Source organism: Crocuta crocuta, unplaced genomic scaffold, assembly GCF_008692635.1.
Source record: "Crocuta crocuta isolate KB4526 unplaced genomic scaffold, BGI_CrCroc_1.0 scaffold154, whole genome shotgun sequence".
Classification (NCBI taxonomy): Eukaryota; Metazoa; Chordata; class Mammalia; order Carnivora; family Hyaenidae; genus Crocuta; species Crocuta crocuta.
The window spans coordinates 14,606,040-14,630,842 of NW_027530545.1; the positions used below are offsets into that span (position 1 = coordinate 14,606,040).

At 37.2% G+C, this 24,803-nt stretch overlaps 1 long non-coding RNA gene across 1 annotated transcript in view; it reads right to left on the reverse strand.

Annotated features, from left to right (window-relative positions):
- The window catches only part of LOC144234456 (uncharacterized), a 122,800-nt gene that overhangs the window by 24,994 nt on the left and 73,003 nt on the right, over positions 1–24,803 (reverse strand). Inside the window, exon 3 of the long non-coding RNA XR_013335957.1 lies at positions 16,040–16,126. This is a non-coding gene — a long non-coding RNA (uncharacterized LOC144234456). The remainder of the gene's footprint in view (positions 1–16,039; positions 16,127–24,803) is intronic.

The window sequence follows — 24,803 nt, forward strand, 5'->3', positions numbered from 1 at the left end:
TTTAGCCTCAAAATTCTCAATAGCTTCCATATCATACTGATATATCAATATTTTTGGATCATAACTGTTTTTTCATTTTTATGTATTTATTTTGAGAGGGGAGGGGACTGAGAGAGAGGGAGAGAAAGAAACCTAAGCAGCCTCTGCCTTGTCAGCACAGATCCCAAAGCAGGACTCAGTCCCATGAACCATGAGATCATGACCTGAGCCAAAATCAAGAATTGGACACTCAACCAAGTCACCCAGTCTCCCCTAAAATTGCTAGTTTCCTCATTAACTGTTAATAACACTCTTACTGCAATATCTTTTGAGTATTGCTTACAATTCCCTATCCACAGCCTGTTTTTAGTCCTTAGAACTTACCCACAGAGATTAGTAGCCCTATCTCTTCCTTCAGAGGTTGTCCTTGCAAGGTTCATTAGATACCTCTTGCTTCCCACTACTCATCCTCACCTTCCACCTCTCTTTCTATCCTCGCTGTAGCATTTAGCATTGCACAAGTTCAAAACACTTGGTCTCTGTGCTTAGTCTTTCTATGGATTAGCTTTCTACTGCTCCTTAACAAATTACCACAAATTTAGCCACTTAAAACACATATATATCCTTTCCAGTTCTGCAGACCAGAGGTCCAGTTTGGCCTGACTAGATTCTCCACTCCAGCTTTCACAGGCCAAAATTAAGGTGTAGGCTATGCGAGTTCTTATCCAAGGCTCTGGGAGGGGTCTGCTTCCAAGCTCAATAAGATCCAGAGCAGAACCTAGTTCCTTGTAGTTGTAGACTAAGGTTTGTTTTCTTGCTGGCTGTCAGGTGGGGTCCAACTTTAGCACCCAGAGGTATTTCTCTGGTCCTTGTGTGTAGGCCCCTACATTTCAGAACCATGTTTGATGTTTCCCTCATGCTAATAATATCCCTGCTTTACTTTCTACTGATTCCTACCCCCTTCAGTCAGAAGTTCTTTGTGTTTAAGGGCTCATGTGATTAAATGGAATCATACTGGATGATCTCTTCATTTTAAGGTCCACAGCCTTAAATAAATCTGCAAAGTCCCTTTTTCCAAATAAGGTAGCATATTCAAAGGTTTGAAGGATTAGGGTATGTACATATTTATGGGGCATTATTTGGCCTATAGTACACTCTTGCTTTCTAACCTGGGGTATTTCTGAGCTGGTGAAAAAGGCTAAGTCTAACTGTTCTTTCATGATGTTAAAAAAATTCTCTCATATTTTTCCTTCATGGTCCAACACCTTTATAATCCACTCTTGAATGTGCTCCCCCAGATTTTACAGTTCTTCCTTACTCAAACTGCACTTTTAGATGACCTTGATTATTTGATGACAAATGACATTAGGACCAACCATGGGGGGAACAAGGAATTCTACAGGAATCCACTTGGAACTCAGGAATGTGTGACCTGGGGATATGAAGGTGTTAATGCTCCATGGAGCAATCATTAACCAATAAAAAATGTCCCTTACTTCTTTTAGACATCCAATTCTATGCATCATTCTTCCCATTTATTTTGAAGTTCTCTAAGAAACAAGTCCAAGTTTCTTATATTGGTGATCAATTTAAAAATACTCATCTGTATAGCTTTTGCACTATTCCAGATTTCCGGCAGATAGTCTCCAGATCACTACCCAATATGAACTGCTTGCATAAAGCCCTTATCTCAAGCTCTGCTTTGGGAAATATGAAGTTATCTGTCAAAGTAAAATATCAGGAAGGAATTCTAAAACAGATTTATCTGCCAGCCAGATATAATAAGGACCCCATTATTGGTGGTAAGTGGGATGATGATTACCCTAACATGCAGTAGCACCACAATTTCTAAGAGTCTCGCTGGTGGTGACAGGGACGAATTACAGATAAAAGATCAAGTGTTGCCTTACATAGATGCTGTGGTTCTTAAACAATATGGAACAATAGTAATTATAAAGATTGTACTGTTGGATGACTTATTTAACCATTAAAAAAGAAAATAATAAACTCACGTTAGCCAATAATCAACTCAAGGTGTACTGTGTAGGTCAGAAGACCAAAGAGGTCCATGTCAATTACCTGTCTTAACCTTGCAATGAAAAAAAGAAATACTCAGAACTTTTGAAAGGTATAGTATCCAAGTTGATGAAGATAACAAGGTACTTTAAAATCATCACGTCCTACATTTACTGAAAGTCTATGGAGTCCACATGAATAACATTTATCTTATAGTGGATCTAGGACATCCAAGGAACTACCCAGAAGCTATTCCCTGGCTCCTCAAAGCACAATTGGGAGGTGTATACTGAGCATCTGACAGAACTCTGACATGCATTTATGGAGGAAAAGTGACTAAAATAAGAGTTAAGAGGAAGTTCCCCAAACTGCCCTATTATCTGGCCAAAATAGGAAGAAAGAAAGAGAAAGGAAGGAAGGAAGGAAGGAAGGGAGGGAGGGAGAAAAAAGAAAGAGAAAAGGTAAAGCAAGAACTAATTCCCAGAGAAACTTCAGAGATTTGTGCCACTAATAAAGATCTAAAATATATAGTGGCAGTGACTCCCATCCTACACCATTTGTCTAAATAATAAATATACAAACATACCGTGGCAGTTTGCAGCTATTGATCTGGCAAATTCATTCTTCTCAATCCCTATCAGAGGAAGGGTCAAAAGTTTTCTTTTATGCATGAAGAACAGCAATTTACATTCACTGTTGACCAGAGAACTATGTTTACCCTCTTTCAAGATCCTTAATCATCTCACATTTGCAGAACCACACAGTGGCATGGGGAAGGTCATTCACATGTTTAGTAAATATAGGCATATCAGATACAAACTCTCTAGACCAATATGTATATTTTTTTTTAATTTTAAAGTTATTTGCAAGACAGACATTATTGTGACCATTTTGGCAGTGGCATTAATTATGGGCACAAGGTGAAGTTTAGAACTGAACTGATTTTTGCCTAAATGTTTTTATTTAAAAAAATTTGAATGCTAATCACTGCCTCATTTCTACATTCCATTTATTTTCTATGGACTTCTCAAATTTTGAGTTATTTTCCGTTTTTAAAAAATTCTCATTTATTTAAGAGAGAGAGTGAGAGGGAAGGCTCAGAGAGAAAGAGAGGGAGAGAATCCCAAGCAGACTCCATGCTCAGCACAGAGCCTGATGCAGGCCTTGATCTCACAACTGTAAGGTGACAACCTGAGCCAATATTAGGAAGGAGATGGACACTTAAACGACTGAGCCATTCAGGCACCCCTGTCCTTTATTTTTAATATATTTTTGTTCAATTGAGATATAATTTTGCCTACAGATTTCTCTTTTCCTTGCTTAACAATATTCAAAATAATAAACTTGTATTCACCTTAAAGATTGCAACAGAAAACATAAATCTTTTTGACTACTTTACCGTCATTATTACTTGCAGCATAATCCCAGCACATTCATGGAAATGTTCTTTTTGATCATTAGATCATATTATGAACTCTGTATATTAGATCATAAAATGAACTCTGAATCTTATGCTTGTAAGTGAATGTATATAAATATTTGAAATAAATGTCTTCAATGGATTCTGCAAGACAAGATCCTGACCCATAATTCTCAATTAATTAGTACAAAGAAAGAAAATCTAGACAAACAGCCTCCCTATTCATTTGATAACTAATTAAAATGCATACTATGTAGAAGTCACTTGACTCTCAATTACAATTAAATATGCAAGGTTATCAGAACATTGCAAGCAGAAAGCTAAAGTAATCTTCCCTGTTAGAGTGAAAACACATCAAGGATGGCTCTGTGTGTAAGGAGAGGTTTCATGTATCACAGCTAGCTGCGTTGTTCATTGACTGTTCCCACAGGGCAATAGAAACGATATTATCACTGCTGATCCTAGGATCCCATCAGCTGTAGTGGGCTCAAGGTCAAAACCTAGTGAACTGTTAAAATTGTTTGTGGACCCCCTAAAATCTCAACTAGAATAGTCTAAATAAAAGAATAGCTGTCAAGATTTGCCTGTTGCTCTAATGGTGTTGGGTTAATTTTGTCATAAAATTAATGATGCACTTAAAATGAAGAGATTTATGATATCTGTGAGCACTTCTAATCGAGTTAACCCAACAGAGTAGCTTATAATTCACACAACTCCAAAAAACGAATGATTAATAAGGTGTCCAAATTGTACCCTCCCTTTTTGACTAAAGTCCTCAATAGGCTATTAAAATAATTATCTCATTCTTATTTTAAGTATTGTTTTTTTTAACCAGAATCCATTTTTTTCATAAGATGACAGTGCTTCTCATGAATTCCAAGCTCAATTGTTTTCACGTATTAACTTATGAGTAAAAGCGTTTTTGAGCCTTAGAATATTTCCTTACTATACATATGTAATTAAAACATGGTTCCCTTACTCATTTTGTTTCTATTCTGAAAATGTAGGATGCTTTTACTTGGCATCACCAGTTGAATTTTAAAAAGGCATTCATGCATTAAGTCATATACTGAAGAGACATTGATAAAAAGGCCTGCACCTAAAATGCTAAATATTCTGCATATTTCAGTGAGACTATTATGACAGGGATGAAGAACAACAGGACACTCTGCTCCCTTTGATGGTTATATGTGAGACAGAAATGGCAGCTGGAAGATTGTAACAAGAACTGGTTAAATGTGTGTCATTTCTTCTTTACAAAAATCACTTTCATGCCACTAGATTTATGAGGTGCCAGCCTCCCATTACAAACCTTTTGGCTGAGATGGGACATAGTTATCGCTATATCCAGTTCACTGTGTGGTAAGAGGGAAGTGCCAAACTTGATTCATCTTCCAGTACAGATTTCAGCAAAAGAACGGTCAGTTTTGTATAAATGAAACTGGAAAAATCTGGCAAATTGTATTTAAATTTTAAAAAGACATGGTTTTACTCCCAAAACCAATACTACACTATGTTAACTTGAAATTAAATTAAAAATTAAAAAAAAAAGAAATTAAATTAAAAATTAATTAATTAAAAAAATAAAGACATGTCCCCCTCCTAACCAAACGCCATGCAATAAGATGAAGAATTTCAGACTTTAGACCCTTATAATTGGACAGGGCTCCATAATTAAGCCAATAGTATCTGTTGACCATTAAGTACAGGCCTTTGTTTTCTCTGGCATTTTGAATTACCTCATTTAAGTGACTATAATTAATAAAGGTAATTTGTGATTAATAGAACCTTTGTTTTTAATGTGCTATCTATATGAAATGAATCTTAAATCTACTGTTATTATGTTTCTGCATTTGTATTAATATTTAGGTGTATTTTTGATGTATGCAATGTAACTAAATTTAAAATTGTTTTCTTTCACCTGGGTTTGGTGGTTGAACATGGGTGTTAAATCATGGATTGTTGTTTCAATGATTCTTTGAAATCCTAGTTTTGTCTTTGAAGGTGGTATCAGAGCACTGCATGGACAAATATGGCAGTTGCTTGTCCTAAAATCAGCCTCAATCATTCAGAGCTATGCTCAAACAATGTAAACAATGCAGGTGATAGTAAGTTTAGCCCTTTCTGAGTACGTATTTTTTTATCCATACAAACTCCCAGAGTTATTCATTCATATTACTAATGAATTATTCATGAAAAATAAAGTCTTTAAAAAATATATCAACAGAGCCCAGGAACAAATTTAAAAAAATGTTTTTAATGTTTTATTTCTGAGAGAGAGAGAGAGACACTGTGAGCAGGGAAGGGTCAGAGAGAGAGGGAGATACAGAATCTGAAACAGGCTCCAGGCTTTGAGGTGGCTGTCAGCACAGAACCCGATGTGGGGCTCGAATTCATGAATGGTGAGATCATGACCTGAGCCGAAGTCGGATGGTTAACCAACTGAGCCACCCAGGAGCCCCAACTTCAGCCTGTTTTTGTGGAGCACACTGATTTGAGAAAGAATTTAAAATAAATGACCTCTGAGGAGGGGGCAAGATGGCAGAGAAGTAGGAACTCTGTACATTGCACTCGCCCCCATATCTCGCACGGAGAAGGCCTGAAGCCATAGGAAACCTTACAGAATCCAGGAGTTTGGGAGGAAAAGGAGGCAGGGTCTGCTGAGAAAACCTTCTAACGTGAGTGTGAACTGGGGAAGATAAAATTGGGCCAGGACCAGAGACACAGAGGGACGGGGGCGATCCCCCTCTGCGGGGAGTTTAGTGGGGAAAGAGAGTGGCCGAAATGGCTCAAGACATGGTCCCTGTCACTGGGGAACAGAAAAACCTCTGCTCGGGACACAGAGGCACCCAGTTTCCTGCTCTCCAGCTACCCTAGGCAGGACGCACTCGTCCCAGGGTATCCCAGGGAAAACAACTCCCTGTGTGCCTGCTCAACCTGGAGGGGCCGGCGGCCATGCCTTTGTTCTTCTGGCTCGGCTGGATCCCTAGAAGGGAGGCGAAGGGCTTAAAACTGGGAGATTTGTGTTTCGGGTGATGAGACACAGATGGACCTGGTTTCCTGCTCTCCAGCAGACCCTGGGCGGGACACACTTGTCCCAGGTGATCCCTGGATGAAACTGCTCCTTGCTCACCAACCCGACCTGGAGAAGACTAGAGGAAACAGGAGCAGCAGCTTCTGGCTCAATCCCCAGGAGGAAAGCAAGAGGCTTGGGACTGCCCTGAGGGGATCGCCTGTGAGTTTGTGTCTCTGGCAATTTCAGTGGGGCACGCAGACTGGGATCTGGAAATGAGGTCTGGCCTGGGATATACAGCGCGACCCACCTTGGCTGTGCCCCTGGCACGGGGAATTTACACACACAAAAAAGTGAGGTGCAGTGCTTGGTTCAAGAAGGGACAGGAGCACCGCCACTCTCCTCCCCACAACCTCCAAGGCAGAACTCCCGCCTAAGGCATTGGATCACACCACGCCCATCACTGCTAGGGGGCAGCCCTCTCCCTCTTCGTTTTTTGTTTGTTTGTTTGTTTTTGTTTTTGTTTTTTTTTAACTGAGCTGGGGCAAGAACAATTCTGGTCACTGGCTTGCTTAAACAGTCACATTTAATCCTTCTCTAGATGTAAATTCTACACCTACTTAACTTTTCGTCTCTTTCTCTGGAGTAATTAGATTATATAGTTTCTCTGGATAACACCATCATCATTTCTTTCACCTCTTCAACCATATTCCACTTTTTTGCTCTTTGAAAAAAGCTGCTTATTCCTTCTGCCTGCTCACTTCATTTTCAATTTTGCCTCATCCCTGCCCTGTCATTTCTCTCTTTCTTTATGCTCTTCAACCAGCACTGGATACACCCAGTTATTTATTTGTGGCTGGGAAATCTGGTTATATGCCTTAAACTGTTGTCTATTGGGTTTCTTCTTTTTTCCTTCTCTTTTCTTTTTTTCCTTTTTTATGTATTTTTATTTTTTATTATTCGCCTTCCCTCCTCCATCTTTTTTCTTTACTTTTTCGTTTTCCCTTTCGGTTTGCCTGTTTGTTGGATTTGTCTGTGGATTTGTGTGCCATTGTTCCCTGTGTGTTGTCTGTCTGTTTTCTTCTCCAGGGCTACCTCAGGAAACAAGCCAAAGTACACATGGTGGAGAATCTCAAATACCACTACGAGTAGGAAAGTAAAATAACGAAGGTCTCAACAAGAGACACCAAGAGATACCATTCAAAGAACACTTTCTGAATGGAGAGGCCCTGGACAGTCAAATAGTCTTCTTGGGTACAGCAGTGCTCACAGGTGCAGAGAGCATAACTTATGAAGGAAATTGAAGAAGACACAAAGAAATGGAAGAACATTCCAAGCACATGGATTGGAAGAATAAATATAGTTAAAATGTCATTACTACCCAAACCAATCTACACATTCAATGCAATCCCAATCAAAACTGAACCAGCATTCTTCTCAAAGCTAGAACAAAGAATCCTATAATTGGTATGGAACCACAAAAGACCATGAATAGCCAAAGTAATATTGAAGAAGAAAACCAAAATGGGAGGCATCACCATCCCAGACTTTAGCCTCTACTACAAAGCTGTCATCATCAAGANTATCAATAATAAAATATAGTAAGTGCAAATGTATTACTAGAGAAAAATTAAGTGAAATAATCAGTGTTCAAATAAATTTTTGTCTGAAAGTAAAAAAAAGGTTTTGCTTCTATTTCTATTTTTTGGAACAGCTTCAAAAGAATAGGTGTTATCTCTTTTTTAAATGTTTGGTAGAATTCTCCTGGAAAGCCACCCAGCCCTGGACTCTTGTTGTTTGGGAGATTTTTGATAACTAATTCAGTTTCTTCACTGGTTATGGGTCTGTTCAAATTTTCTATTTCTACCTGTTCAGTTTTGGTAGTTTATATGTTTCTAGGAACTTGTCTATTTCTTCAGATTGCCCATTTTATTGGCCTATGGTTGCTAATAAAATTCTCTTATTATTGTTTGTATTTCTGCAGTGTTCCTTGTGATCTCCCCTCTTTTATTCTTGATTTTATTTATTTGGGTCCTTTCCTTTTTCTTTTTGATCAAACTGGCTAGGGGTTTATTAATTTTTTTAATTCTTTAATTAAATTCTTTCAAAGAACCAGCTCCTGGTTTCATTGATCTGTTCTATTGTTTTTAGGTTTCGGTAGCATTAATTTCTGCTCTAATCTTTATTACTTCCTGTCTTCTGCTGGTTTGGGGTTTTATTTGCTGTTCTTTTTCCTGCTCTTTTAGGTGTAAGTAGATTGTGTATCTGAGCCCTTTCTTCCTTCTTTAGGAAGACCTGGATCGCTATATACTTCCCTTTTATGACCACCTTTGCTGCATCCCATTTACTTCTTTTATCTCCACAGAAAGGGATTCTAATCTGTTTTCAGCCCCAGCTAGTATTCTTATTATTGTGATTCTAAATTCTGGTTCAGACATCTTGCTTGTATCTATGTTAATTAAGTCCTTGGCTGTCATTTCTTCCTGTTCCTTTTTTGGAGGTGAATTCCTTCATTTCACCGTTTTGAAGGAAGAAAAGAAACTAATAAAGTAAAAAAAAAAATAAATTAAAAAATTAAAAACAACACAAAGAAATCAAATAAAGGATGCTAGATCCTAGCTGTGTTTTGTTCTGGTTGTTTGACCAGAAAGAAAAAAAAAAAGGAAAAAAAAAGAAAGGAAAACGTTTGAAAATTTAAAAAAACGAATACAATAAAATGAAATGATGAAAGTAAAATAGAATTTGAAAAATGTACAAAAAAGTAAAAAAAATAGCAGAAATAATTTTTAAAAAATTATTCAAAAGGATCAGCAAATAGGTGAACATAATGAAATTTGATTGCAATTACATCTGGTTTCCCATAGGAGTCAAGCTATGAAGCACTTTATTGTTTGCAAACTAAGCAGGCAGAGATGCGGTGTTGGTTAAGAGAGCTGTTGGCCCACTTGGGTGGGGTTTAGTGTAATGGCTCCTTCTCCAGTAGATGGCGCTGCTTAGCTTACTGGAGTAGTGCTATAGCACCTGTACGCATGTATGCGCATGCACCGGAGTGGTGAAAACGGTGTCATCCAATTATCCAGTCTCTGGTGAGCTCTGCTCTCCCGACAGGCAAACAGGCATCCCTTCTGTGTCTCCAGCTTCCATCCACTCCCCGCTCTATGCTGTCTTGTCCATGACCAGGCCGTCAGGCTGCCAGGCAGCACTTCCCTCCTGAATTTTATCTCAGATGGGGCTGTTTCCCAACCCCTCACTTCTGAGGGACTGTGGCTTTGATCTGTTCAGATCCTCTGAGGGAGGGTCTCACAGAGCAATGGCCGGGAGCCAGCCTGCCCCCATGAACATTCTCAGGACTGTGATGCTGCCCATGCCTAGTGACTGTGGCCAGGTGCCAGCCTGCCTCCAGAAAAAGTTCACATGATCTTGTAGCAACAGTATTTCAGGGATTATGGAAAATCACAACACACATTTGGTGCCAGGCTTCACCCTTATTCCATCACCAGCAAATCTGCTGGGATGTTTGCATGTGGGGAGGCTTCCCAGCCTGAGAACCGCCACAACCTGTGTGACCCACTGACCCTGGACTTTGTTCTCTGCTCCTGGGGATTCACCCTTCCCATCAGAGCCCCTCCAGGTATCCATTTATGGTGTTTCAGACTCCATGGAATGGAATTTAAACCCTCTCCTTTCTCCCTTTTTTGTTCAGTCATTGTGGCTATTTTCACTTTTGCACTTTCCCTCCAGCTTCTCTTGGGGGGTGTGATTTTCCTATACTCTTTCCCCCATCGTCTCTGCCTCCCTCTGCAAGAAAAAACAGCTTCCTTCCATCCACGGCTTCTCTCTCCCCCAGTTTACCTCTCCGTGCTGGGTGCTACATACCTGCCGAGTTCTGTAGTTCGGGTTGTGCAGACTGTTGTGTTAATCCACAAATCAGTTTTCTAGGTGTGCAGGGTAGCTTGGTGTTGATCTGGCTGCATTTCGGGAATGATAGAAGCAGGAAAAGCCCTCCATGCTGTTCCGCCATCTTGGGCCCTCCCCCCACTAGGCAATTTAAAATTTAGGTGCACAGGTGAAACGAATTCCCTGGAAGTTACATTAAGAATATCTGTATTTATAAAACCTGAGATATGCTGGAACTCAAGAATGATTAAAAATGTGTGCAAATGTGATTGGGTGGATGGATGAATAATTAGTCCTTCCAGATACATAGCACTAAGGTAAATCTTAGTGTTTTGAGAATGCTGTAATTTAAGGTTTCTGAAATTATATTTTAATCATATATTAGATTACACTAAAAAAAGCCAATATTTTATCCATGATCTGTGTTATATATAAATTTGAAGGAAAACAAGGTTAAAAACTGTCCATATCTATCAAATAGAAAAATGACACTTATACTGACAGCATAATTTCTAGTGAAAATTTACTTTTCATGAAAAAGAAAAAAAAGATATAATCCTACCAGCTCTTGTGAAGTTCAAACCATTATCTGAATATAGACGGTCCCCAATTTACAATGGCCTGATTTACAATTTTTCAAGTTTATAATGGTGCAAGAGGTACACATTTTCAGTAGAAATCATACTTCAGGTTTGGAATTTTGATATCTTCCAGACTAGTGATATGCTGTGCGATACTGTCTCATGATACAACAGTGAACCACAGCTTTCCATCAGTCACATGATCACACTCTTCTCTGACTTCAATCTTTTCCACTGAAGGTCTGTATCTACAGGCATTGCTGCTAATCAGAGCTATCATTGTGTACTCGATTAGTTACCTCTGGGTTTCCATTTAGTGTTCACTTTTGTCTCATATAATAGGATTGTGTTTCCATGTTCTTTCACCTTAATCCTAACCAGTTAGTAGTATGATATCCAGGAATATTTTTGATCCTCAAGGAACAGCTATACTTGTCTGTACAAGGGCCTTAATTATCCTGATTTTCTCAGGACCTCTCTCTCCCACTCAGGACTAAAACCTTTCCCTGTACCACCTTTCACCTATATATACACTTTTATTACTCCCCAGCACTATTACTTTCCTTCTTGCCTCCTAATTATTTAAGTGTCCCTCTGGATTCTTTCTTCTATGGTCTGCTCAACTAATAAATGCCCTCAAAATGATCTAGAATGCAAGAAAGATTCCTAGCCTCATGAACTTTGTGCCTGTACTATTTGTTCTCTTTCCCAATTCAGCCTATTAAGTTAAGGCTTCCCTGACTCATCAGTATGGGGAATTTCCTTTAAAAAATATGGATTGCTAAGGTTGTATATATCTTGGGGTGGGGGTGAAAAAATGTTAAATATGTGTTGACTGTTAATTGTTTAATTAGATGAGGTACAGGCAATTTTAGAGTGATCATCAATTGTTTTATTTCCTGTCATTTAAAAAATTTCCCCTAAATAAAACAGTTGGTTCATTAATAATTAAACCCCCATCTCTCTGAACGAGTGTAAGGAGTAAACAAGCCAATTAAAGTAATTCCCTTTGCAATATGGATATAAAAACCCTGGAGGAGATGCATCAGGGAAAGCAGATTCAGCTTCTAATAGCTGGGGCTGAGCCAGGGCATCTCTGTGAGAAGCTTGAACTCAGGGGAGATGAATGTGGAAGGATTCCCCTTGTTTATTGGGAGCTGTTAAAAAACTGGATCTGAGCACCCCATGTGGTAACCCTTACCCCTTTGTAGAGTGACTTTGTAACTCCTCTTATAAATAGAGATAGAAGCAATGACATTGCCATTCTGAAGGTAAGGCTAAAGAGGCATTGAACATTCTGCTTATTTTCTTGGCATTCTGCTCAGCTGCTGCACAGATGGCCTGGTTGAACTTGACAAAAGATGGAAGATCATAAGTCACCAGGTGAGGCTCCCTGGACCAGCCAACTCTCAGCCAAACTGGCAGATGATGAGACTAGCTTATCCAGAACTACCCAGCTGATCCCAGTCCAAACTGTCATGCATAGACTTATATTAAGGTGCAAATTGTTAAAGTGGTTTGTTATGCAGAGAAAGATCACTGATAAACCTAATGATGTCCAGAATGGTCTAAAGAAATGTCATTAGCTGTACAATTACTGCCAGTTGCATTCACTCAAAGAAGAATGCCTGGTCCATGACTTCTCACCTTGACAGTAGTCGTGGGGGAGTGTGGAGGACAGGAAATTTGGTTCTTTTCATTTACTGTCCACTAGAGTAATATGCATAGATATTTTCCTTTTGAATTAGTGGTATCCTGAGTGCACAAGTCAATTAGAATATGTTGGTATGTTATACTACACACACACATTGTGGAATTCTCAATTTCCATTAAGTTTAGAGTCATCTGTAGTATAATCTCTATTAATATAGTGCCCTCTCTGATGGTCAGGATATAGTTAGATCTGAAATCTAACTAACTTATTACAGGTATCATGAAGGAGGTCAAAACTGTATGGCTTAGAGGGTCAATGACTAGAGATAGCCAGTGATTACTTCACAGATAAAGGAATATGAAGCAATTCTGAAAACATGGATAGAGTCTCTGCAGGGCAGAAAATGAGAGAAAAATATTCAAGACCAACGGAATTATTTAAACCTAGAGCACACATTTGAGATAAAGGAGAGAGAAGTGAAGATTTCATGAAAGTGGTAGTGGTTGGAAAACATAAAACTGGTTAGGAGTCAAGGAATGGAATGCCTCAGTAGTGGACTGCATTTGTACCTGACTTCGGCTTATGAATAACTAGCTGTTCTTAAAAGTTTCTGAACAAGCAAAGGATATAAGCGAGTTGGTCTCTACATAGCTGAACCATATGTCAGATACAAAATAGATTTTAGGGGATCAAGATGGAAAGAGCTATTGCAATGGTCCAGTGAAGAGTTAATGGACTACAGAAATAGCAACATGTAGGGTGAAGATAATCTGAAGGAATCTGTGATTCATGGGATATAGAGTTTTGGGGACTCTAGTGTTTTAACTTGTGTTCCCTAATACATTATTATGTCTCAGACAGAAATACAAAACTGAGACAAACAGTTGTTTGGAGATTAATTCTTAGTTCAGTTTGGGATATGATGAATTTGTAAGTGTGAAAGAAATGTCAGATAGTATCAAGAAAGGTGATACTAAATCATAGGAGATGGATCATATCATGTTCCTAATGTTTAGTTGTTTCAAGATAAACTAAACTTATTGGAAAATAATTGAGAGTTGAACTTTAGGAAAAGTAAAAAGAAAAAACAAGGAAAAGAAAAAGAAAAGATATAAAGAATGTCTTTGCAAAATTCACTTCATGGCTATGAATTTTAATTTGCTTGCTTTTTGTTTTATTTTTTTGGAAAGAAATCAAAGAAACAGAGCAGTATAGAAGGAAGTATGAAAATGTGACATATTTAAAACTGAACATCTGCATACCACAGAAAGGAAAGTGAGAGAAAAATTTGACAAACGTTTCTTTTAGCTCAGGATTTATTATGAGGTGTTTGCAAATTATCTCTCCAATTTTGAATATAAATTACAGAATAACTAATACACACTTGTTATTGTGTAGTTTGTGTCATCTGATAATTTGAGTCTTGGAGCTTATTAACTTTTCTTTCTTATAGGAGCTGGTTCAAAGAGCAAACTAACTCCTGAAAAAAAAGTCAATATATTAAAAGCATACTCAGTGCTTTGGACAGAGGAGGCTGATCATAAATACATGGCTGATTTTTAGGTAGAATTCTTTACCATGCTATCAAATAATTGTAGATATTATATGTATTTATACATCTATATATTTTGTAAGAATTTATGTTTGTATCTAGCAAACAACTTAGAAAATAGCTTTATACTTACTGAAAGGAAAATGGAATAAAAATGTGAAGGAAAAAATAGCTGCTTTTTTCTCTACTTTTTGAATATACTATTAAAGCCAAATGGTTTGGAAGAAAAAAATCATAAGATGATGTATGCTATCCAGTTACATCAGAAAACCACAGAGTGAAGTGTCAAGGTAGAAAAAAATTAAACTGATGTTTAAATGTACCAGTTGTAGCCAGAATTTGATGAATATGAATATATTCATATATTTCTATGAAATCTTTATTTTCTTAATCAATGACCTATAAAACATTAAAATGATTGGTTCCAGGCAGAGTGTGGTAGGAAAAAAACAAAACAAAAATATCTGACCATCATTCAGAGTGCCAACCTAAAGTTGTCAGCATATCAGAGAGGCTTATTTCAGATGTTGCACTTAAAAAAAAAAAAATACTAGAGTGTTCAAATTAGGAAAAAAGAGAAAAAAGAGGTCTCAGGGGCACCTGGGTGGCTCAGTTGGTTAAGTGTCCAAACTTCGGCTTAGGTCATGATCTCACAGTTCATGGGTTCAAGCCCTGTGTCAGGCACTGTGCTGACAGCTAGCTCAGAGCCTGGAGCCTGCTTCGTATTCTGTGTCTCCCTCTCTCTGACCCTTCCCTGCTCACGCTGCCTCTCTCTCTCTCTCTCTCTCTGTCTCAGAAAAAAATAAAACATTTAAAAAATTAAAAAAATACAAATTAGGAAAAAAGGGAAAAAAGAGGTCTCTATACAAAGAGGACATATTTTATTATCTGTGAATTTGTTAACTGTTTGTGGCATTCATTTAGTTTCTGTGGGGGGTTGGGAATGGCAAATAGGATAAAACCATGCCTCAGAGTTAATTCATTCATTGAAAATACACTCTAAGGTTGTATTAGAGGAAAAATACTGATACATTATCTCATCTGAAGGGAGTAGCTATAAAGACAGTGAATAAGAAAATGAATAATACTTATGAATAGTGATAAACACTATGATGATGTAAATAATGTATGTGATAGATACAGAGAAAAGAGGGGGTCTAGATTTAGACACTGTGGTTTGAGAATGCTTCCCTGCGTAGCCTATAGACTATAGTTAGGCTGAAACCTGAAAGATGAGCAGAAGCAGCAAGGCATCTCATGGGAAATAAAAGTCCAGGCAGAGGGAAGAGCTTGCCCAAGGGTCACAAAGTCAGAATAAATTTAGTGTGTTTAAAGACATGAAAGAAAGTTAAAATGCCCAGAACACGGAGTTGAAGGTCTAAAATAAGCTCAGAGAGAAACCATACTTACTGTCTGTATTAATCAACAGTTTATCTTTGCTATGTAACAAATAGCCTCAGAATTATGCATCTCATAATATAATGAGTAATTATTTCTAATAAATATTAATTCAACTGAAGTATTTCTGCCTCAGGTTGGTTGTAGGTGATGATCTGTTCCTGTGTCCATTGTGAACATGTTCTTCTCATGACACAAGAAGGAAATCCATTATACAAACAAGTCTTAATTAAACCTTTGTTCATACAATGATGGTAACATTACCTTGGCCAAAACAAGTCAGAGGACAAGCACAGAGACAACCAAAGGAGAAGAGAAACGTCTCTGTTAAGAAGATTTGGTAAGAAAAATGTCAAAGATGCACTGCAAAGAGTGAGAACCATGTCTCACATATCTTTGTAATGTATATTCATAACATGTAGCCTAATACATTACAGGTACTCAAGTCAGAGTAAGATATCAGTACCATTGGGTTTGTAGTCCCCTCATTGGAAAAATGCCTGGAGCGTTTGTAGCATAGGGAGCTTACCAACAGTTTAGCAGCTCAGACTCTTGAAGTGTTGGTCCTCTAAACAGATATCGTCAAGTATAAACAAAGCAGAAATCCAAGTAGCCCCTGAAAATAACAACAGTTACTTAATGTAAGTAACTTACATAGATGACATGATTTCATCTCTTTATTATTATCATTCTGGCAAATATCCCCTTGTCTTTTTCTCATTTTCCTTTTTTCTTTCCTCCTTGTTGTCTTTCCTCCACTTCCTCATTATTCTGTAAAGGGATTGCAAAGGTTTATGCCCTGAGGTTAGAACGGATTCTATCCCTATGATTCGATCACAGTTCAGGACTCTGCTATAAGTGTTAGGCTGCATAAATATGTATAAAGTGCTTGATCAACACCGGGTGTATAGTATGTGCTATTTTTATCCTATAAAACTTAATCATTGTGATAACTACAAATACAGAGAGATGAGAAACCAGAATAACTTTGAGTAGAATGGAGCTACTGTCTGAGAATACCACAGATTAGAATTCCCAAGTATCTAACTCATGAGTGGCATGAACTCAGGTAAGTGATGTTATTGTAATCTATTAAACATAGCCTACTTGGCTTACTTGTTTGTATATATGTAGCTTATATTCAAGGAGGTCCTCAACGTGTCTTGAAGAAGCTTTTTATATTTTAAATTTGCCATAGAGATGATCCAAGATGAGCAACAGGGAGCTTCAGGCTCCAGGTTTCAGGCTCTACGTTGCAAGGAAAATCCTTCTGTGTGGTATTAGTGGAATTTATTAATAATTGAAGAACCATCCCTGAAGACTATTTTTACCAGAAGCTGTGGATTTTTTAAAAATTTTGACCTCGATGCACAGGTGGCCAGATTAAAACACCAGACCTATACACCACTCTGATGAGAGGCTGTTCAAGATAACTAATAAACTACTGTGGCCCAATGCATTTAAAAACAGGAAAATTCTCTGAGTTTTTGGTAGTACTCTGATTCTGGATATGTGTGAAGCTGACTTCCCCTCCAGTGAAACTTCCAGTATAGAGAAAATAATATCCTTCTTTTTCCCATTATTGACTATGTTCCCTATGGTGTATTTTTCATTCCCCATAACTTATTTAGTTTGTTAACTAAATAATTACCTCTTAATTATACCTCTTAATCCCCTTCATCTATTTCACCCATCTCTAACCCACCTCCCTGCTGGTAACCACTAGTTTTTTCTCTATAGTTATAGATCTGTTTCTCTTTTTGTTATTGTTTATTTCTTGTTTTGCTTTTTAAATTCTACATGTAAGTGAAATTATATGCTATTTGTTTTTCTCAGCCTGATTTATTTCATTTAGCATAATACCCTATAGGTCCATCCATGTTGTCATGAATGGCAAGATTTTATTCTTTTTTAATGGCTGAGTAATATTCCATTATATAAACACACACACACACACACACACACACACACACACACACACCCCACATCTTCTTTATCCATTCATTTACCAATGGACACTTAGGTTGCTTTCATATCTCAGCTATTGTAAATAATGTTGTAATAACTATAGGGGCATATATTTTTAATTGGTGTTTTTATTTTCTTTAGCTTAACACACAGAAGTGAAATTACTGGATCCTATTGTACTTCTATTTTTATTTTTTTTAGTAATCTCTATGCTGTTTTCCCCAGTGGCTGCACCAATTTACATGCCCATCAACAGTACACGAGAGTTCCCTTTTCTCCATATCCTTCCACCCTGTTATTTCTTGTGAAGATAACATATCTTGTTAGTCACCAGTAGTATACATGTCTCAAAGGGGTGTAGGTGAGCAGTGGCCAGGATGTGGAGCATGATCAGACACAGAGGTAGGACTCAGGCCAGGAATCAAAAAAGTAAAGCTTTTTGGAAATGTTAATGTAGGCGAAACTGCAGAAATAAAATGAATGATGGGCCATGGAATCTGCAAACAGTGGATGCTTTTATAGTTTTGGATAATCTATGATAGTGTCCTTTGCCATAGATTTGTTTTGGTTTTAGTTTTTGTTTTAATTGGTAGCATGGTGGATCATGATTTTCATCTAATTATTTGGGGCATTCACTTATGTTAATCAATGCTGACAAGTCCAGCATTATTCTAGAGTCAAACAATCAAAAGTTACATATTTTCTTGGAATGAACAAGATTTCCTCCAACTTTAAAGATTAGTGGTTTATACTTAGCTACCAAACCTGTAGGAAAAGTTAGGCTTTTAGTAATTTATATAAACTAATTACTGACCTAAACCTATTGCTTTATTCACAGCATTTTTTAAAGGAACACATATTTTGTGTATACAATAGTCTGTTATTAATTTAAAAGTTTGTGGGCAATATTATTCTAAGCATGTTACTGAGCTATCTGCTGATAATCAAAGAATCCAACACAGATTCTGCATTTCTATTTCCTAACATGAATAAATAAATGCATTAGCTAGCAAATGTTAATGACCACTCATAATAAATAGAATTCACAGATAAAATCTGCATTAAAAGACCATTAGCATTGGGGATTGAAAACACCAAACTATGAAAATGAGTTTCAAGAGCTTAATTTTCTCATTCTATCTTCTCAGAGTTAGATACATACCTCAAGATATAAATGAATCCAGAGGGCAATTTTAGTGGGGTAGCATATTCCTTCTCTGCATTTGTAATTAGAGAATGGGAGTTGGGATCTCAGCCACAGTACCGGTTTAAGCCTCATGGACATTTTCGGAGCTTAACTCAATGATAGAACACTACCCTTAGATGGGTCCTATACCAGATGTCATATGAACATACCACACAGTACTACCACTTTGCTATCAGTTCAAAGCTGCCCCTTGGGATGGGATCGTATCCTTTTTCTAATGTTCGTTCTCTTTCTGGGTCAGAGGCAGAATACACCATCTCTCCCACCCCCTCCCTCATGGGTTTTTACCAGCTACTAGGGTCCTGTGAGCCTCCAGTGAGCTAACACATCAGAGTGCTCAGCACCCTGAGTAACCTGTCTTTTATTCAGCAAATATTTACCGACTATATACATGTTCCTGTGCTGTGGGTGCAGCACCAAAAAAACCTCATTTCCCCCTTCTATGTCTTCTGACATCCTGGGAAAGAAGAAAGGCAATAAACTAGGAAGAAAGGTAAAGCGCTGTGTGTAAATATTGAGGGGGTGTTATATTAAATAAGGTGGCAAGGGAAGGCCTCCAAAGAGAAATGACATTTGAAGAGAGATTTGAATCCAGTGAGACTGTGAGTCATGTGTAAAGGGCAGGGTGGGGTGGAGGTGAGAGAATGCTCCAGGCTTAGTGACAGGATGTGCAAAGGCAAGGCAGAGAGTGTGATTATCTATTTGGTAAGCACAGAGGCCAATGTGGATGGGATGGAGTGAGCAAGTGAAAGAGATGTAAGAATTGAGAAGGAGAAAGTCTGTGGTCAGATCATGATGACCTATACTCACTGTGAAGGGTTTAAGTGTCTCTTAAGACTAACAAATATGTCAGAAATATGAAAAATAACTTTATTGTGATTATAACATTAATAGTTTAGATATATGCCTAAGTGAAAACATTATGATTAAACATTGAGTTTATGTTACTTGTAATCAATTCTAGATAATGATATGATTTTATATCATATAATATAAATGCCATGAAAATCCTTCTGAACTGTCCTTGTGGGGTGTTTTTCAACCATGAAAACCAACAACCTGGCCAGCAGTGACTATGAATGCATAAACGCAAAGAAAACTCTTGGATTGGGGCATTTTGTTAAGGTCACATTCAGCATTATTTTTGAATATGAAATGCATTTGAAATGCCCTTTCGAGATTGTCTCTTTAATCCAAAGAAAACAAAAAATAAATATTTGTGTTCGTATTTTTAGTGGGCATTAACCTTCAGGGAATTGAAAGAGGTTGGGGAATGAAGACACATATTTATGTGAAATTAAATGTATTCGGCCTATTAGATGGCAGACATTTTACCTGTTCTTTTTTTAATATAGCTTTTCCTACACCTTAAAATAGTCTGGCATACAAATTCTATAAATGCAGGTAGATATCTTGGTCCCACAGAAACATTAAATATGGATTTGCTCCCAAAATACATGCTGTTTTCTCCCCCAAGTTCTATTAACTAAAAAACAGCAGGCTTGGGGTTACTGAAAAACTGCATAAGTCATCCAAAATCAATACTCTTGGCCTTGCCTAGTCTAATACAAGGTGTTGTCAAAGTTAGAGTTTAGAGAGAAATGGCTCCGCTAATTAAATGTCTCACAGAAAAATGACTTTTCTTGTCAAACAGATGATACCTTACTCTGGATGGGGTACATGCTAAATGCCAACCTTACATAAGGAAGAATTTCTCTTAAATTCTAACCTGCGGATTTTATGGGCATGAATTCTGCCAAAAATGTAGATCGTATCCCAACTGTTCTAAACTTCAATAGAGAAGGTATGAGCAACTGTGGTGTTGTCTCCTCAGCCCCTGTCAGAGCCAAATTCTCTTTCCTCTTTCTCTCCTTGTCCCCACCCCCAAAGCAGCTCCTTAGCTGGTTGTCACTAGAAGTTTTCTTTGGAAATCTTTTCAGTTGAAACTTGCCTATATAAAGCAATTTAGTTAGTACAAGGTTAGCCATGACACAATTCAGCACTACAAGTGACAGTATTTAATTTGCAGGATCAGAAAAGGAAGTCAGAGTGGATGCAAACTGTCTAGAAAAGTGGTATGGGACTTGCGGGGTTTCTTCAAGGTTCTAGAACCTATAAAAAGGAACTACTGTTATTAAGGGTGGAAAGCACTTCTATTCTAGTCTCGGGGCATTAAAAAATGATTCTCTATGATATACCAATCATATTAACACTGAAATGCCTAAACATGATCTGGAAAGCACTTTCTAGTATCTGTGTAAACATTGGTCTTTTTGGACCTCCCACTGTTTCAGACCTGAATACTGCTTTCTGTATAGTTTGAATATTTTTGTATACAGAAAAATTATCGGTGAAAAATATATGCCCATCCTGATGCTTACCTAATTCTGATCATTTTTTTCCTTGATCTTTGGAGTAGCATGCATGTGATAGCGTGAACATTTTTAAATTGACCCAATAGAAATAAGTCTTTTTTGTAATTTTCCAAATCAGAAGTGCGGTTCTCAAATCTATAAAAATGTAAAATAGTACTTTAAATTACAACCCTATTTCAACATTACATAGCCCAAGTGCTACTCTGCACATAAAAGAAAGTCCATAATTATTATAATTGCTTGTCATCATCAGATGCTTTAGAACCATTAGTTGCTTTATGAATTATAAACATGTTGATGAACAGAATAGTTACCATTAACATCATGGTCAATGGTAGGTTTCTCACAGTTAATGAAGTTTCAAAAAAAAGAAATTCATTAATTTCCTCTTAGGAACTTACTTTTTATTGGTATCTTAAAATGTCTTGTAAATTCTATTATTAGAGGATAATGATGGTACAAGGGTGAAAAAGATAGCCTGAACAATATGTACTGAAATCAGTAAAACCTGAGGTAGTTGTGCCTAATGACAGGTTGTAAAATGATCTTTGTATAGTATATTTCCTTTGATTATGTTGTTCTTCATCAGTTCACCAGAACAAAAAGGGAAAAAATCAACCTGGCATGACTAGAGCTGAGTTTTTAATATTCCTCATATAGAAATCTTGAGATGATCAGGAAAAGTATTTTTTAATATGCACAAACCAAGTATAAGTTTCTAATTGGAAGTTTGAATGGATTCTACAAGGTGTTCATGTCAGATGACAATAATATTTATAGAGTATTATGGCAGGTGCTTTGTTAGGTAACTTAATCTGGAGCTTAGAGAAGTGAGGTCAGTATCTCAAAGGACAAAGCTGTGATTTGAACCCAGGGATTCTGACTCTGAAATGACATTCTGGTGCTTCTCCCAAATTATAAAAATATGATGGCAACATTTATGTAAACATTTCCTATGCCAAACATTTACATTATTACTTTTCATAACAAATAATATAATTTATTACTATGCATTAGTGTTTATTAGATTTTCTATTTCTTGAGAGCCAAGATTCTGTGTTGGGCAAAAGTGCCTCCCATATGCCTTGCAATGACTTGTAGGTATTCAATAAATATATATGAAACATATAAATCATGTACATATTTATTCTATACCCTGAGAGGAAGAAGCCACTTTATGTACTTGGTAGCTACAATAGACTCTGTGTTCCTTTTGTAATTTGACTCTGAATTTTACTTGAATTGTTATTATTTATTATTGTTATTATTGTTATACTTATTAAACTCCAAGGTTTTGCCTTACAAATATCTTTTCACTATTATAACTGTTAAGCACACGGCCTCTGTTTATTTAACATACTAACTATATTTTGTATATTTAGTAAAGAGACAAGTATTCTTCATTCCAAACAAATCCAAGATAACAGAATTTATAAAAATCATCTCAGTTCCCTTCTAATGATATTATTACAAATGAGATTAAAAAGAATAACAAAACAAAAAACTTTTAGGTTTCTCCATTTAATTCACTTTCTGAGAGGGCTATGATAGTCACCAAAACAGAATGAATGAAAAGTCCTTGGATTTGAGAGGAAAATAATTTAATTGCTTTGGACAAAATATTCTTATGAACTATAATCTGTCACTTTATGTTGATATGTTTTGAGAAAACAATGCCTCATTAGCATTAAAAATTTTTGGTCATTGAAATTCCTTTTTTTTAATGTTTAGTTTTTTGAGAGATAGACAGAATGCTAACCGGAGAGGGGCAGAGAGAGAGGGAGACAGGCTCTGAGTTTTCAGCACAGAGCCCCAGAGGCAGTTCAAACTCATGAACCACGAGATCATGACCTGAGCCAAAGTCAGATTTTTAACTAACTGAGCCACCCAGACGCCCCAGATCATTGAAATTCTTGTATATTCATCATTAAATTACTTTCTTACCCACTTTTAACCTTTTTAATGTTTGTTTTTGAGAGAGAGAGAAAAACAGAGACAGAGTATGAGTGGGGGGGAGGCAGAGAAAGAGGGAGACACACAATCTGAAGCAGGCTCCAGGCTCTGAGCTGTCAGCACATAGCCCGACTTGGGGCTTAAACTCATGAACCTGGAGATCATGACCTGACCTGAAGTCAGAAGGTTAACCAACTGATCCACCCAAGCACCCCTATTACTCTCTTTTAAATAATTTCATGCGTGTGTTCAAGTTTAACTAAAGTCTCTTAAATTCTGTTTTGAATACTTTCCGATTTTATTTTTGTTCTTCATCTTCCATTAAAAACAGTTCTTCGTTTTACTTTCCATTTGACACATTTTCTTTCTCTTTAGTTTCACCATGTTCTCTGTTTTACATTGTACTGTTGCTGTTCTCCATCTTAAAAAGGAAACTTAATTAAATTCCCTGGATATCCCTATGCAACATGCTATTCTCCCTGATGTTAATGAAATATCTGTATCTAAATGACCACACTTACTTCTTCAACAAGCATTCACTATTGTCTCCTCTATGCCAAGTATGAGTCTAAGTGCTATTGCTAGAGCAGCGAAGAGAACAGGGTCTCTGACTTTTTCTAGTGAATATACTAATAATAACAAATAGAGTTTTACTGTTAATTAATGATACATGTTATAAAGAATACAAGCAAGGTAAGAGGATAGAGAGCAATAAAGGAATAAGAGGCTAGTTAGTGATAAGGGAAGTTGTGTTTGAGGAGATAAAATAGGAGCAGGGGAGTAAATTAAATAAAGGATACAGCCATGTTAGTATCAGGAAGAAACATCCTAAGGAGGGAGCAACAGGTACAAACGGCCTGAAGTAGAAATAAGCTCAGAAGGATATTGTAACTCTAGTGGGATAACAAGGGAAGAGAAGCAGATGTGAGGGGGAAAAAGGTGACATGTAAGGCTTTGGATCTAGTCTAACTGTGATGGTAAGAGCATGGGAAATTTTGAACAGAGTACTGATAAGAGCCAGTAACCTTTTGAATGGATTATGTTGGCTATGAGATGCCAAAATGAGCTACTGAGGAGCTAAAATATACACAAGGGACAGTAAAGGAGATCGAATATAGTTAGATTCGGGATATATTTTTTTAAGGTAAAGCTGACAAGTCCCCCCTAACCAATTGGATGTGGAGTGTGGGAAATTTGAAAAGATGCCACAACCCAATCACACTGTCATATACCAACTGAAAGGGTAAATGATATTTGACATGAGTGAATATACTCTTTTAAGAGCAGAAATTATTAGGAGCACTCATTGATTTGCAAATATTATTTTCAGTGGAGAATAAACATAAACATGAGAAGAGGTGTGAACATGTCAAGGGGCACTGGGGTTTTGTTCCTGAAGTGAGCAAGATGGGTGCAAGAACATGATGCCAGGGAATTAGAAAAAGAAGAAGAGGAAGAAGGAGAAGAAGTGGGATGAGAAGGAGGACGAGACAGAGGACGAGAAGGAGAAGAAGTAATAATTTCAGGATCATGTTATTTCTTCTCACCAAGGAACAGGCAATGGGAATGAAGGCAAGACAGCAAGATGGAAAAGGGAGAAAAGTAATCTACCAACCCCCCGACCCCATTCATTCTCAGCAAGTATCACCAAGCATTCTTTGCTGTAGTCATACTAATATTAGCAATACTAATATTATTTCCTAGTTACCTAAGGCTTTAACAAGTTCCATGGATTGACTCTGGGATAGGCTCACAGGTACCAAACATATTCTCTACATGGAAATCCATGC